The sequence below is a fragment of the Danio rerio genome, chromosome 23 (assembly GCF_052040795.2).
Source record: "Danio rerio strain M-AB ecotype USA chromosome 23, GRCz13ab, whole genome shotgun sequence".
NCBI lineage: Eukaryota > Metazoa > Chordata > Actinopteri > Cypriniformes > Danionidae > Danio > Danio rerio.
Genome location: NC_141043.1, coordinates 3872387 through 3885442, shown reverse-complemented (window position 1 = coordinate 3885442; position 13056 = coordinate 3872387). Strand labels below are relative to the sequence as shown.

At 34.8% G+C, this 13056-nt stretch overlaps 1 protein-coding gene across 1 annotated transcript in view; it reads left to right on the top strand.

Moving 5' to 3' along the window:
• Positions 1–6308: 6308 nt before the first annotated feature.
• Positions 6309–13056, top strand: part of opn7b (opsin 7, group member b) — a 108867-nt gene continuing 102119 nt past the window's right edge. The window contains exon 1 of the mRNA XM_087304977.1: positions 6309–6407. The gene's annotated coding sequence lies outside the window, so the exon portion shown is untranslated. The remainder of the gene's footprint in view (positions 6408–13056) is intronic.

Below are 13056 nucleotides of genomic sequence, written 5' to 3'. Positions count from 1 at the left end.
TTTATTTAGACAAAACTTTAACCAATTAATTTTAAGAGTATTATTTAGAGAAGAGAAATCCAAAAAGTCAAGACCCCCATTTTTAAGGGAATTTAAAACAACAGATTTGCGCATGTAGTGTACACGATTCTTCCATAAGAAATTAAATAAAATCGTATCAATAGACTTGACTGTTTTATTATCTAGATATAAGGTTGAAGCAAAATAGGTTAATCTAGAAATTCCTTCTGCTTTTGAAAGAAGAACTCTGCCCCTTAAGGACAAATCCCTTAATAACCAAAGATTGAATTTACTTTTTATCCTTTCGAAAACAGGGTTAAAGTTTAAGGAAACTCTGTCTTGTTCTTTTTTTGAAATGACAACACCTAAATAGTTAACGGCTTCTTTAACTGGTATACCTTCTACAGATAATAGGGGAGAGTTTTTTAAAGCTAATATTTCACATTTTTTAAGGTTAAGGTGCAAACCCGAGGCTTTAGAGAACAACTGAATGGATTTGATAGCCTGATGAACCTGGTTTGAGTCTTTTAAAAATAAGGCTGTATCGTCCGCTAACTGACTAATTAAAATATTTCGTCCAGCAATTTGAATTCCATCTAGTTTACTTGCCTTAATAAAGTGACAGAAGACTTGGCCTACTATAAGAAATAAGTAAACAGAGGCTGGACAGCCCTGCCGAATTCCTCTTTCTAATAGAAATCTCTGTGTAGTTCCATGTCCTAATTTCACTGAGCTATTTCCCCCAGCATACATTGTACTCATTGCATTACAAAAGTAGGGTCCAAAACCGAATTTTTCTAAACAAAAATAGATGAAAGGATGCTCAATGGTGTCAAAAGCTTTGAAGAAATCCAAAAACAAAATTAAACTATCATCTTGAATAAAATCTGAATAATCAATTAGGTCAAAAACAAGTCTAATGTTATTAAAAATGTGACGATTTTTCATAAAACCTGACTGATTTTCATCAATAATGGAGTGTAAAACCAACTTAAAACGCTTTGAAAAAATAAGGGCAAACAATTTATAATCGTTATTAAGTAAACTGATGGGTCTCCAGTTATCTAAAAGAAGTGTATCCTTTTTAGGTTTAGGTATCAAACAAATGACACCTTGTTTCATACTAACAGGGAGCTCAGAACAGTTTAAACCTTCTATAAACACTTGGAGAAGGAACGGAGATACTAAATCAGAATATAGTTTATAGAATTCGGCTGTTATCCCATCACTACCAGGTGACTTGTTACCTTTTAAATGCAAAATTGCTTCCTTAACCTCGCTAATAGTAATTGGTGAGTCACACATAGTTTTTTCATCATTACTAATAGAATTAATATCACCAAGAAATGTTGTAAAGGTATCCAGATCAACTAGATTAAATTTTGATTTATACAAATTGGAATAAAACTTATAACAATGTTGGGAAATTTCTTTGGGATTTTCAGAAACAAGCTCTCCAATTTTTAATTGACAAATAGAGTTATGTTTTGACCTATTTTTTTTAAGCTTGAAAAAATAGGAAGACATTTGTTCACCATATTCAAGCCACCTTTGCCTTGACCTTATAAAAGCCCCTTCTGCTTTTAATTTGTATAAATTATCCAACTTGAATTGCAAATCAATTAAGTGTTCCTTCTGGTTATCAGAGAGATTTTCAGGCAGGATCCCGGTAATAGATGAAATTTCGCTAACAATATTAGTTTCCTCAAGACGCTTAGTTTTAGCCAAATTAGCACTAAATTTTCTGAAGAATTTTCCAATTTCATATTTTAACAGTTCCCAATTAATACCAAATGAGCTTTCCTGTTTAGCTTTATTCCAATAAAGACCTATAAGCCTTTCTAGCTCTACTTTAACCTCATTATGTTCAAGTAAAGAACTGTTCATTTTCCAATAAGAGCAGCCCTTGTTAAGTTTAGAATCAGAAGAAAATAAGATTTTAATGGAAACAGCCTTATGATCTGTTAGTGGCGTTGTTGAGATATCAATATAAATATTATCTTTATCAAGGTTTCTGGAGACTAACCAAAAGTCAATTCTTGAAAGTCTAGAAGAATTTTTATTGCTCCATGTATAAGTTCTATTATTTACATTTTGAATCCTCCAAATATCTATAAGCTCTAACCTATCCATAAAAGCTTTCAGAGTTGTATTTGAATTTGACGAGCGACCAGGTGGCCATCTATCAAGAGATTCATTTAGGACAGTATTAAAATCACCACCAATTACTAAATATGCATTTGGGAATTTTGACTGCCAATAAGTAAGCTTATCTTCTAAAATAAATAGTAATTGATCATTTTCAGCTTTAGAATTATACCCATAGTAATTAACAAGAATAAGGTTCACATTATAACACTTTAAAAGTAACAAAATAAAATGCCCGCTTTCATCACAGTAAGTGTGCAACACATCACCTGCAAAATTATTTTTTAAACTGGATACTCCAGCAGAGTGGTTTGTACCATGTGAGAACCATATCTCGCTACCCCACTGCGATTTCCAAAAATTAACATCAGTAACTTCTGAATGAGACTCTTGAAAAAACACAAAATCAGAACTAAATTGCCTAGAAAACAAAAATAAGGCCTTGCGTTTAACAGCATCTCTTAAACCCCTGGCGTTTAAGGACACCACAGATAAAGACATTTAAAGAACACACAAACAATGGAACAATTAACCTGTTTAAGGAAAGTTGTGTTGGCTCAGATAACTTTTGTAATTATGAAAATATATTCTCCAAAAAAGGTCTCAAAATAAAAAACCCTCAAAAGAGCAGCACCATCTTAAACGACAAAAATTTGCAAAAAGAACTTTTTTTTTTTATAACAAATAAAATATATATAATAAGAGGCAGACTCTAAATTGTATGCAACAATTCCATGTCAATGTTTGAAAAGTGCACAATAAAAGTCAAAATCAAAATGCTAAAAGTCTGAAGGCACTTTATGTATGCAGGATAATTTCTCCCTGTCCTTGAATGTAAGCTCTGCCTCCGACAAAAAAGGCCGTCTTCCCATCCGCACGTGCTTTTTGAACCTCGGGCCACAACTTTTTTCTCCTTTCACGGTCTCCCGCTGAGAAATCTTCCATGAAACGCAGACCACTCTCTTTCAAATATGAAGAATTCTTCGCGGCTTTCCAGATAGCATCTCTGTACGAACGAACAGAAAACTGCATAATGGTCACCCTGGGACGCTCCTTGGGACCACCTTGCTGCATCTTCCCGAGACGATGGACCACATCAATAACATCTGAGAGCTTATCCTTTGCACTTGGAAGAACATTTTGGCAGATTTTGATCACTTCAAGCCGAATGTCTTGCACAGATTCAGGAATTCCAGCTATCCTCAAATTACGTCTTCTTAAATAAGTTTCCATATCATCTATCCTTCGCTGCATATGAGCCACAGGCTGTTCGACATCATCCATGCGTTTCTCAAGATTAGTAACTTTCTCAACGACAGCTTTCAGTTCAATAGACATATCCGAGATCTTTTTCTCTATTCCGTCTGATCGGCTGTTGATTAACTGAGTTATGTCTGACAACTGTGACGATATATCAACTCGAGTGTCATCACTTGCTCTTTTCTTTATGACTGGTGATTTACACGGAGTGACAGGCAGCGCAGGAAACTCTTCTTCAGCTAAACAGAAGGCATCATCTTCGCTCATGCAGGAAACAACATAATCATGGCCCGTAGTGGCCGGTGAGCATGCGTTAAAGCTAACGCTAACGTTAGCCGTCTTAGCATCAGCCGAAGAATTACCTGAGTGACCACGTTTACGCCCCATGACAACGCGATTCCGGGAAAAACGTAGAATTAACAACTACATAAAACGATAAACACTATGTACGACAAGTTAAAAGTTCTTTTATACTATCTAAATACTTATGGTGCAGGAGCTCGAACAAACACGTCTGATCAGGTAGCCATCTTGGCCGGACCCTCAGTCGGCCGCAGTTGCTCTCAAAAGACTGCGTTACCAAAAGCATGATGGGAAACGACTGGCTGACGACACAGCTTAATGCTGATTGGATGAGACTGACACATTACACTTTATTATCTTGTTTTACTAAGGTTTATACCTGGATTTGTTGAATACCTTTTTTTTGTATTTTCGTTGATAATTAAAAAAAGTCATAAAGAGCATTACATATGGTTATTTATTTAGATTTACACACAAACAAAAACAAAACACATCTTTGTAAAACATAACGTGACCTATCCAATATAACTAAATGTTACTAATAAATCATTAGGATGTGTGTGTGCTGTATTTTATTTCTCTCTCAGTTTTAAGTCCTGTTTGTTGTCATTTTCACTTTTTGTATGTTTGTGTGAATTTTGTATTGTAATTTTTATGCAGCGTTATTCAATGAAAGTCAATCCAATATATACATATATTCAGACATACAAAGGTAATCAGACTGTTTTGTCATTATGCCTCATCTTTGTGTGGTTTCATATGAGAAGTGAAAAGGGTGTAGTAAACAAGACACACACACACACATATGTATATATGTGGAATGAACTCCCTAACTGCATCAGAACAGCAGAGTCACTCGCTACTTTCAAGAAACGACTAAAAACTCAACTATTTAGTCTCCACTACACTTCCTAATCTGCAATTGCCTCTCTGAATATCACACTAACTGTACCAAAAAAAAAAAAAATATATACTAATACTACTAATACTTCCCTTCTTAGACTTTACAGACCTGAAACTTGCCTATAGCACTTATTCATTGTTGCTCTTGGTTGTGTAAATTGCTTCCTTGTCCTCATTTGTAAGTCGCTTTGGATAAAAGCGTCTGCTAAATGACTAAATGTAAATATATATATATAATATATATATATATATATATATATATATATATATATATATATATATATATATATATATATATATATATGTATGTATGTGAAGTCAAAAGTCATGTTTAATAGACCAAGAATATTTTCACAGTTTTTCCTACAGTCTAATAGTTTTTATTCTGGAGAAAGTCTTGGGCTGTTTATTTTAGTCTGGATGGAGTAATATCAGTTTATATAGACCTAATAAGCTTGTCAATATAATTAACCCCCTAAGAATTTATTTGTCAAACAAACATTTGTCATGACTTGTCACTCAAAAGCATCTTGCTATGGCTACTTCTATTATAATGTAGCCAAATTAGGTTTCTTGAAAGTTTTCTTGCTGTATAAGCTGTTTATTTTGTTATTCTTTTAACGTTTGTTGAATATACAGAATTACATTTTAAATACACCCTTTTACTTAATGAGCTGTTCATCAATGAACCTTTTTTTTTTTTGTAAAAACTGTGATATTTCTATTGCATCCACTCCCATATTAAAAATACTATAGTAATGTATACTGTAGTGCTTTTGAACCATGTTATAAAATAGCCTATTTAAATTTTATAGTTACTCTGGTATCACAACAACTATAAACACAACACAATACTGAAAAAACATGTTCAAAATGCAATAATATTTACTATAAATCACCATAGTATTTTTTCATTCGTCTGCGATAAAAAACGCGAACGAGATCTCCGCCACTGGTGACGTTTCCAGGTGGCTAAACAGCGAGATTCAGCAGGTGTCCGACTTCTGATGTAATTTTTGAGCCCTCCTCTTATTGCGCACGCCTGCTCTCGTTTACAATGCAGTCAATGCGAGGCGCACCTCAAACGAGCCTAATCTCACTGCAATTCATACCTTTTGATTTAGTGGCTAATTCGTATGAATTCGTACGATCAAATTTGTACAATTTCGTACAATTTGCTCATCCCCCAATGACAGTTTAGGTGTGGGGTTAGGTGCTGCCTCCTTTTTAAAATCGTACGATTTCGTACGACTAAACTGGTAAAACGTTAAATACTTAAGTTTTCTCGTGAGATCAGGCTGGTCTCACACGTCATGTTAACCCTTACTGTAGATTATGCAGTAAATAACTGTAAAATACCCAGTGTTTTGGTGTAATAAAAGAAAACAGTATTTTACTATAAAACGAGTAGGATTTGTATGAAATTGTGTAGTGCAAAGAATAAATTGCAGTAATTTACTTTATACACCCATTACAGGTAGTAACTGTGACAATAAATGGTAAACTACTGTTCAACTATAGCTGTCCATCTACTCTGATGCTTTATGTTGCTATTTATAGAGAAGTGCATTTATCTTAAGACAGAAAACAATGATTTAGGCATTAACACACACTACCATAGGCTGTCTGTCTTATTCTAAACACAAAGCTGTTAGAAAAAGTTTTCAGAAAATGCTGGCCCTTTAAGGGAGCCAGGTGTTTGATTTGTTTACTTCTGAGTGTGCTCCATGCTCTGTCTATCAGTTCGGTTACAGACTCTGATGTTTTAAGCCCCAAATAAGTATCTACAATGAGTAAGTAGAATGTGTTTAAATATTTTGAGGGTTTCTAAAATAAGCCTGTGTGTATTAAGTTAAATTGTTGTTATCAAGTTAAATTGTTGCTATCTTGAAACGTGTATTGAAAGCTACATTGTTAGCTAGTTAGCCTCTCCCTATATATCTTCTTACATTACTTGCATTTATGTATATTTAATAATTGGATATTGCATATTACCATAATGTACAGATGCTAACAGTGTTATGTGTCTTTCTGGCAACTATAGATTTTATACACATAAACATCTTTAAATTCCAATATCCTCAGTTAGGTAACGTGAACAGAAATCATTACAGGAAATCACAAAAAATATGATACACAGCCATCCACACGCAAACCTCCACTGTCAGGTCCCAGGTTGTGAATTTGTTGCTAAGTTTTTTTCAAAGCTGTGTTTCCACCTATGAATGTATAATAGAGACAATAGAAAAGTTTGTTGTCTTGATGTTTTAAGTAAATAATAATTCATTCATTCATTTTCTTGTCGGCTTAGTCCTTTTATTAATCTGGGGTCGCCACAGCGGAATGAACCGCCAACTTATCCAGGAAGTTTTTATGCAGCGGATGCCCTTCCAGCCGCAACCCATCTCTGGGAAACTAAATAATAATTATAATAATAAAAAGATTGACTCTTTGGATTCTCAGTGTTGGCGACTAAATTTTTGTTGGGTTTTTTTTATAATTATTTTAACCTTTTTATTGAGAATTGATGTATGGTATGTGCCTGTGTTTGACAAAAATGTTTCTAACCATATCTAAAGTGTGTGTGAGTTCTTTTGATGTGCCTTTTTAAAAAAAATATTATTATAACACTGTTGCCAGCTACTCGCTGTAATGGTTTGGTTACAGTAATTAAGGGTGTGTTCACATCTGTAGTTCGCTTCATTTGGTCCGGACCAAGGGTAATAAATGATGCATTGTTGCATTTTCTGCCGTCTTTGGGTCGTTTACACACCACACTGCTGGCTTTGGTCCGAACCAGTTGAAAAGAACCGAAATGCAGTCATCTGACAAAATCCACATCTCTCATTGGCCAGATGTTGTTGAACATATTTCCTAAACTGCTTATCGATTGATCAGAATTCACGTGTGGGAAAATGCCGGTGAACTCCCACAGGTAAACAAAACCTTTTACTCTGGAGGGACGACTGCGCTGGCTGATTGTATCCCTGCTTTAGACAAACTATACACTACGAAAATGAAGCGCCTCCACGGCTGGAAAACAGTGTTTAATGCATCGCTCGTCACTTCAGGAGGAGACGTGAATTAATTTAGCTAAACTGCGACATGCTCATCTTGCGGAAATATTACCAACGCTCCATCAGGTAATGTTTTCCCCTCTCTCTCTCTCTGTTGGTGAAGCGCTGTCAACAAATATTTTTCCTCCATATCCCATAATGCACAGCGCATCGGCCTACGGCAGCTAAATTAGTCCAAAACGTGTAGTACTTTTTGCGGTTGGACCTGTTTTAGTACGGATCATTTTCTCACCACAAACTAACTGCTCCAGAGTTCGTTTGAAAGCGTACCAAGACCACCTCTTCAAGCAGGTCTCGGTACGCTTATTTGGTCCGCTTTTGGTGCGCACTCGAGTACGATTGCTGCATTCACACCTGCCCAAACGAACCGCACCAAACTCTAGTGTGATTCAATCAAACTAAATAAGGCAGGTTTGAAAGCACCCTAACTTTCAACACTGTTGCTAGTTACTTACTTTAACCAAACTATTACAGTGACAAACTGGCAACAGTGTTGCCAGTATTCTACTGTAAAATAGCCCAGTAAGGTCTAACAGTGTATTAAAAATCACACAGTATGGGCAGGGTTTAAGAGATATCTAAAAATGTAGGACATTGTAAGTAGTTCTTTTATATGTATATATTTAAAAGATTTTTTAATGTCAGCACCTGAGCACAGTTTGAAACGTTTTCAAGATCCCCGTCTTCTTCAGGAGAAATATTTAGGCTACGAAGCAGGAGACGTTATCAAAGTATTTCTCAGTGCTGTCAAGGAGAAACAGTTGCGGTTTTTAGAGATCTCATTTGCGATTCGTCTCTGCCTCCTGAGATGTGTGTCTTTTTATTAAAAGGACAGAAGTGGGGGACGGCAGTGATAGATGAAGGGTGTTCTTGTGGGACGGACGCACAGGACAACTGCGCTATTAATCAAAGCTACAGTTAAAAGAGACGCATCAAAGACTGAATGAGAAATAAACAGAGAGATGGAGAGAGTCGAGCAAACAGCATACAATAATTATAAGCAGTCAGTGCATACCTGTCAACCTTCCCATTTTTCCCGGGATTCTCCCGTAGTTTACTTTTATATCCCGCAATCATCCCGAAAGGATTTTAACTTGTATTTCTCCCATATTTTCAGTGTTTCTCTGAAGGATGGCACATAAACATTAAAGAGCCAAGCCTCACTATACACAACCCATACCGCCGAACCACCTGGGGCCACCCCTTGCTCTAAAAATATGAGTCTGTTCCGTGCTTTCGCTTTGTTTAGGCATGAAAACACTTTGAAATAAACATAAAAACGGCGGGATTTCCTTTCCTTTTCATTATAGGTGCCGTCTCCCCTTCATATGAAATCTTCAAAACTGACGTGCTCCATATAGATGCTGTTTCCCAAACGCATTCTGTACATGCTATTTAAAGCGGAGCAAAAGTCTGGGTTTCGGGTGCGTGTTTAAACAGGCATGGACACATAATTAATAATAATATTAATAATAGTATCTAAAGATGTCGATTTTGGTGGGTTTTTTTCAAACACAACTAATTTCGACTTAAATAAGCATAAAAGGTTAGGAAAGCAACCGAATGCTTTCATTATAACGTTAGATCTGTGCATTTTTAAAATGACACCTCTGTTATTTAATGTAAGCAAACAAAAACAATCTAAATAAATAAGAGTTTCATCCATTGTTCTTTAATCAGAATGTGAAAGTTATACAGTGAAGAAACGGCTAATGAGATTTGAAATTTCATATTAATAGCTATTAATTTTAATAAACTGTTTGCTAATTTATTTGGTGCTAATGTATACTATTTATCTTTTCTTTTGTAAATAATAAGAATAAAACATGTTTCTGACCATTTAAATGTTTATTTACAGCGAAACCGCTCCAAATGAACATATTTAGTAATTTGGAGATTTTTTTTTTTTAAAGATTTTTTAATCCCATATTATGGTGAGGATATCCCTTATTTTCACATCCCAATGTTCCCTCAACCCAATGAGTCAGTGCCATAAAAATATGTTTATGTAAATAAACTTACAGTAGGAATGCATTAAAGGGACTGAAAGTTCTGTCATCATTTACTCACCCTTTACTTTACCTTTAACCTTTATTAAAACCTTTAGGGATTTCTTTCTTTTCTTAAACACTAAGGAAGATATTGTGAAGAAAGCTGGAAACAAAACCACTCCCATAGTATTTGTTTTTCATACCATGTATGTCAATGGTTACAGGTTTTCAGCTTTCTTCCAAATATCTACTTGAGGGTGAGTACATTTTCGTTGTTTGGGTGAACTTTCCTTTTTAAAGAGTGATCATGCTATATGTTAATAGGACAGTACAGGAAAACCTTAAAATTCTGCATCTTTAATCACCCCAAGTTTCTCCCATCCTGTATTAAAGTTCTTATTTACCCTACACAAAGGATGATATTTCAACAATGGCAGTAGTTTCTTCCAAATATCTATCTTTGTGTCCAGCATAACAACTAAATTTATGGCAGAATTACTTTTTTTTTTTTTTGTGGAAACTATCGCCTTGATATTAAATTAATGAATATATATATATATATATATATATATATATATATATATATATATATATATATATATATATATATATATATTAATTAATTTAATATCAATATATATATATATATATATATATATATATATATATATATATATATATATATATATATATATATATATATATATTGCTGACAGGATCCGGTGATTTTAAGTGTAGTTTCAAAGTATAAAACAATGGCCACAACATAAAAGCAAAACATAAAACAACAAATAACACTGGAACTTTTAAATTTGAATCTTTGCCCCTTTTCTATTATAATCTAGATTACAATTAATAGTTAAAAGGCCATGGAACCCCCCTGTCTCAGCAGTTTTTTTTTAAACCTCTACTTTGGAATAAGTCAGGAAAGTGGGCGTGTCCAGCTTTGTTTAGGGGGAGTTTCAGAGGAGGGAAATTTAAAAAAATTTCATAAAAATGGGAGTGGTTTGGGCACACGCTGATTTTCACAGAGGCAAAACACACACACAGACACACACACACACACACAGGGGAGACATCAGTAATCAAATTATTTGCCAAATTATTAGGACAGTCAACACCAACTGGAGCGGCGTCTTTATTAAAAGGAGATGAGAGGCAAGTCCGGATTTCACCATTTCCAGATGAGAAAAGCTCATTGTTCCTTAAACACGTATTTCTGTCGCGTGTCGCGTGCACTGTAATCCACACGTGAGTTCAGCTGTGCTCTCATAGCGGGAAAATGAATACAAAACCTTCACTGCAGCAAATTATAAAAGCAACACTGACGACCCCTATTTCCAAACAATTCTTGTTCTCCCGCTTGGCAACACAACATGGCGTCTCTCTGCCGTCTTCGAAGCTATCATGCATATTAATGAAGTTGCACTGAATACATAATGGAGCGCGCTGATTGGTTTGAACCAAGTCTTACTCCTGAATGAATGCAGCACACTCAGAGTTGTCATAAGGTACTCCCAGGTACAGACATCCAGTCTACACATAGGAACACATGCTAAGATCTCATGGCCGTGACGCAGCTTCAAACATTCGTTTTAAACCGGAAGTACAAACTTGCTTGAAATAACGCAAAAACAACAAATTTTCACTTTTTAGTAAAATATATGTGTCCTAATAGTGTTTTTAGCAGTGTGGGACACATTGTAACGCCAGGTGGAGTGACAGAGACAACTGGTGGTAAGATCCACAATGCAGGTTTATTCAGCGTCAGGTAAGCAAAGATCAATCAGGTACAAACGGGTATATGCAGGCAGTCCAGAATCGTAATCGTATAACAGGCTATAGGTTGTAAGGCAGGCGTCTAAACAGGAGAACAAAAGGTAAACAAGGCTGAGGTCTAAACACGGGGAAACAAGGCAAGGAGTAACGCATAGTAATGCAACTGAAACAGCTAACAAGACTCGGCAAACAGGATGGGTGAATGAGTGGCATATGTAGTGTCTCTAATCAGTCTCTGAAAGTCCTCAGGTGTGCGAATGTAATCAAGCTAGATGAGTGAGCAGGCGTGAGTGTCTGGGAGAAGTGCATGTATGTCTATGTAGTCCAGAGGAAGGTGGAAGTGTAGTCCATAGTGTCCGTGTGAGAACCAGCGATCTCTGGAGAGCGATCGCTGGTTATGTGACACACATATACGACTGTCAACAGTTTTAAAAAATGTGTGACTCTTCGATAAATTAATTTTAAATAGTTAAATTAATAAAATTTTAGAATAATAGACAAATAATTAATTGAGTGACAACTAAACCCACAATATATGTAAGATTCAGACTATTATAATATTAATAGTTGTTTTTGATAAGGTTTTCTTGTTATGCCTATGTTTATTTACCCATGTTTTTTTTTTTTTTTACATGTGCATTAACAACAAAAGCCAATGAAGTCAATATTACCATTTTCCTTTATCTCACACTTTTGTAAACAGGATGAGATTATTACCAATGCAAAACTTCTATGGCTTATGCAAATTATACATAATAATCCTTGCTGTGTACCTGGTACATTAGGGCACAAGTTGAGCATGAACTGCAAGCATTACTCACGATCAAGAGAGAGAAGAGAGAGGGAGATTAAATTTATATATGGATGCTAATTTATTTGAAAAAATAAAGCGATTTAAATGGTAATGGTTTGAGAGGAATGTGCAGCTTGAGGAAGTTTGCAGAAAATGTGCATCTCAAATCCGCACATGCTGCTAAAAAAGTGTGTTCTTGATTTTATTACACTAGTTACAATTATCAGAGACAGCAGTATTTCAAAGCTTCAATAATGCAAGTGCATTTCATGGTAAATTATAAAACCCTTTCATCTTTAAAAGTGTTGGAGGGATGCAGGGGGATAGATTTAGAAAAAAAAAGAAGGTTAAAGAAGGTTAAAAAATACAGTAGTGGCTTATGCTGACCTTGGCTTTTTCTGCAGCTTAATATACAAACTATACCAAATACATTTTAAGTAACATTAAAAAAAATAAAAATTATATATATATATATATATATATATATATATATATATATATATATATATATATATATATATATATATATAGTGCCATTTATTTAAAAGAAATGGAGCACTAACATATAAAAACACAATTAATTGCATCTGCATAGTGCAGACCTTTAATTGGATATATTTACATATCATACTTGCATTTACAGGGGAGTCTGGGTTTGGTTTACCGCAACTAATATATTATGAGTTTACATCCTCACCATTTGCTTCTTGCTTTTTGGATAATACTAACAGAGTAGATAATGTCTAAACAAATATATAGTATTTGGTGCGGAGTTTTTGGTACTTAGAAGAAGATGAATTGA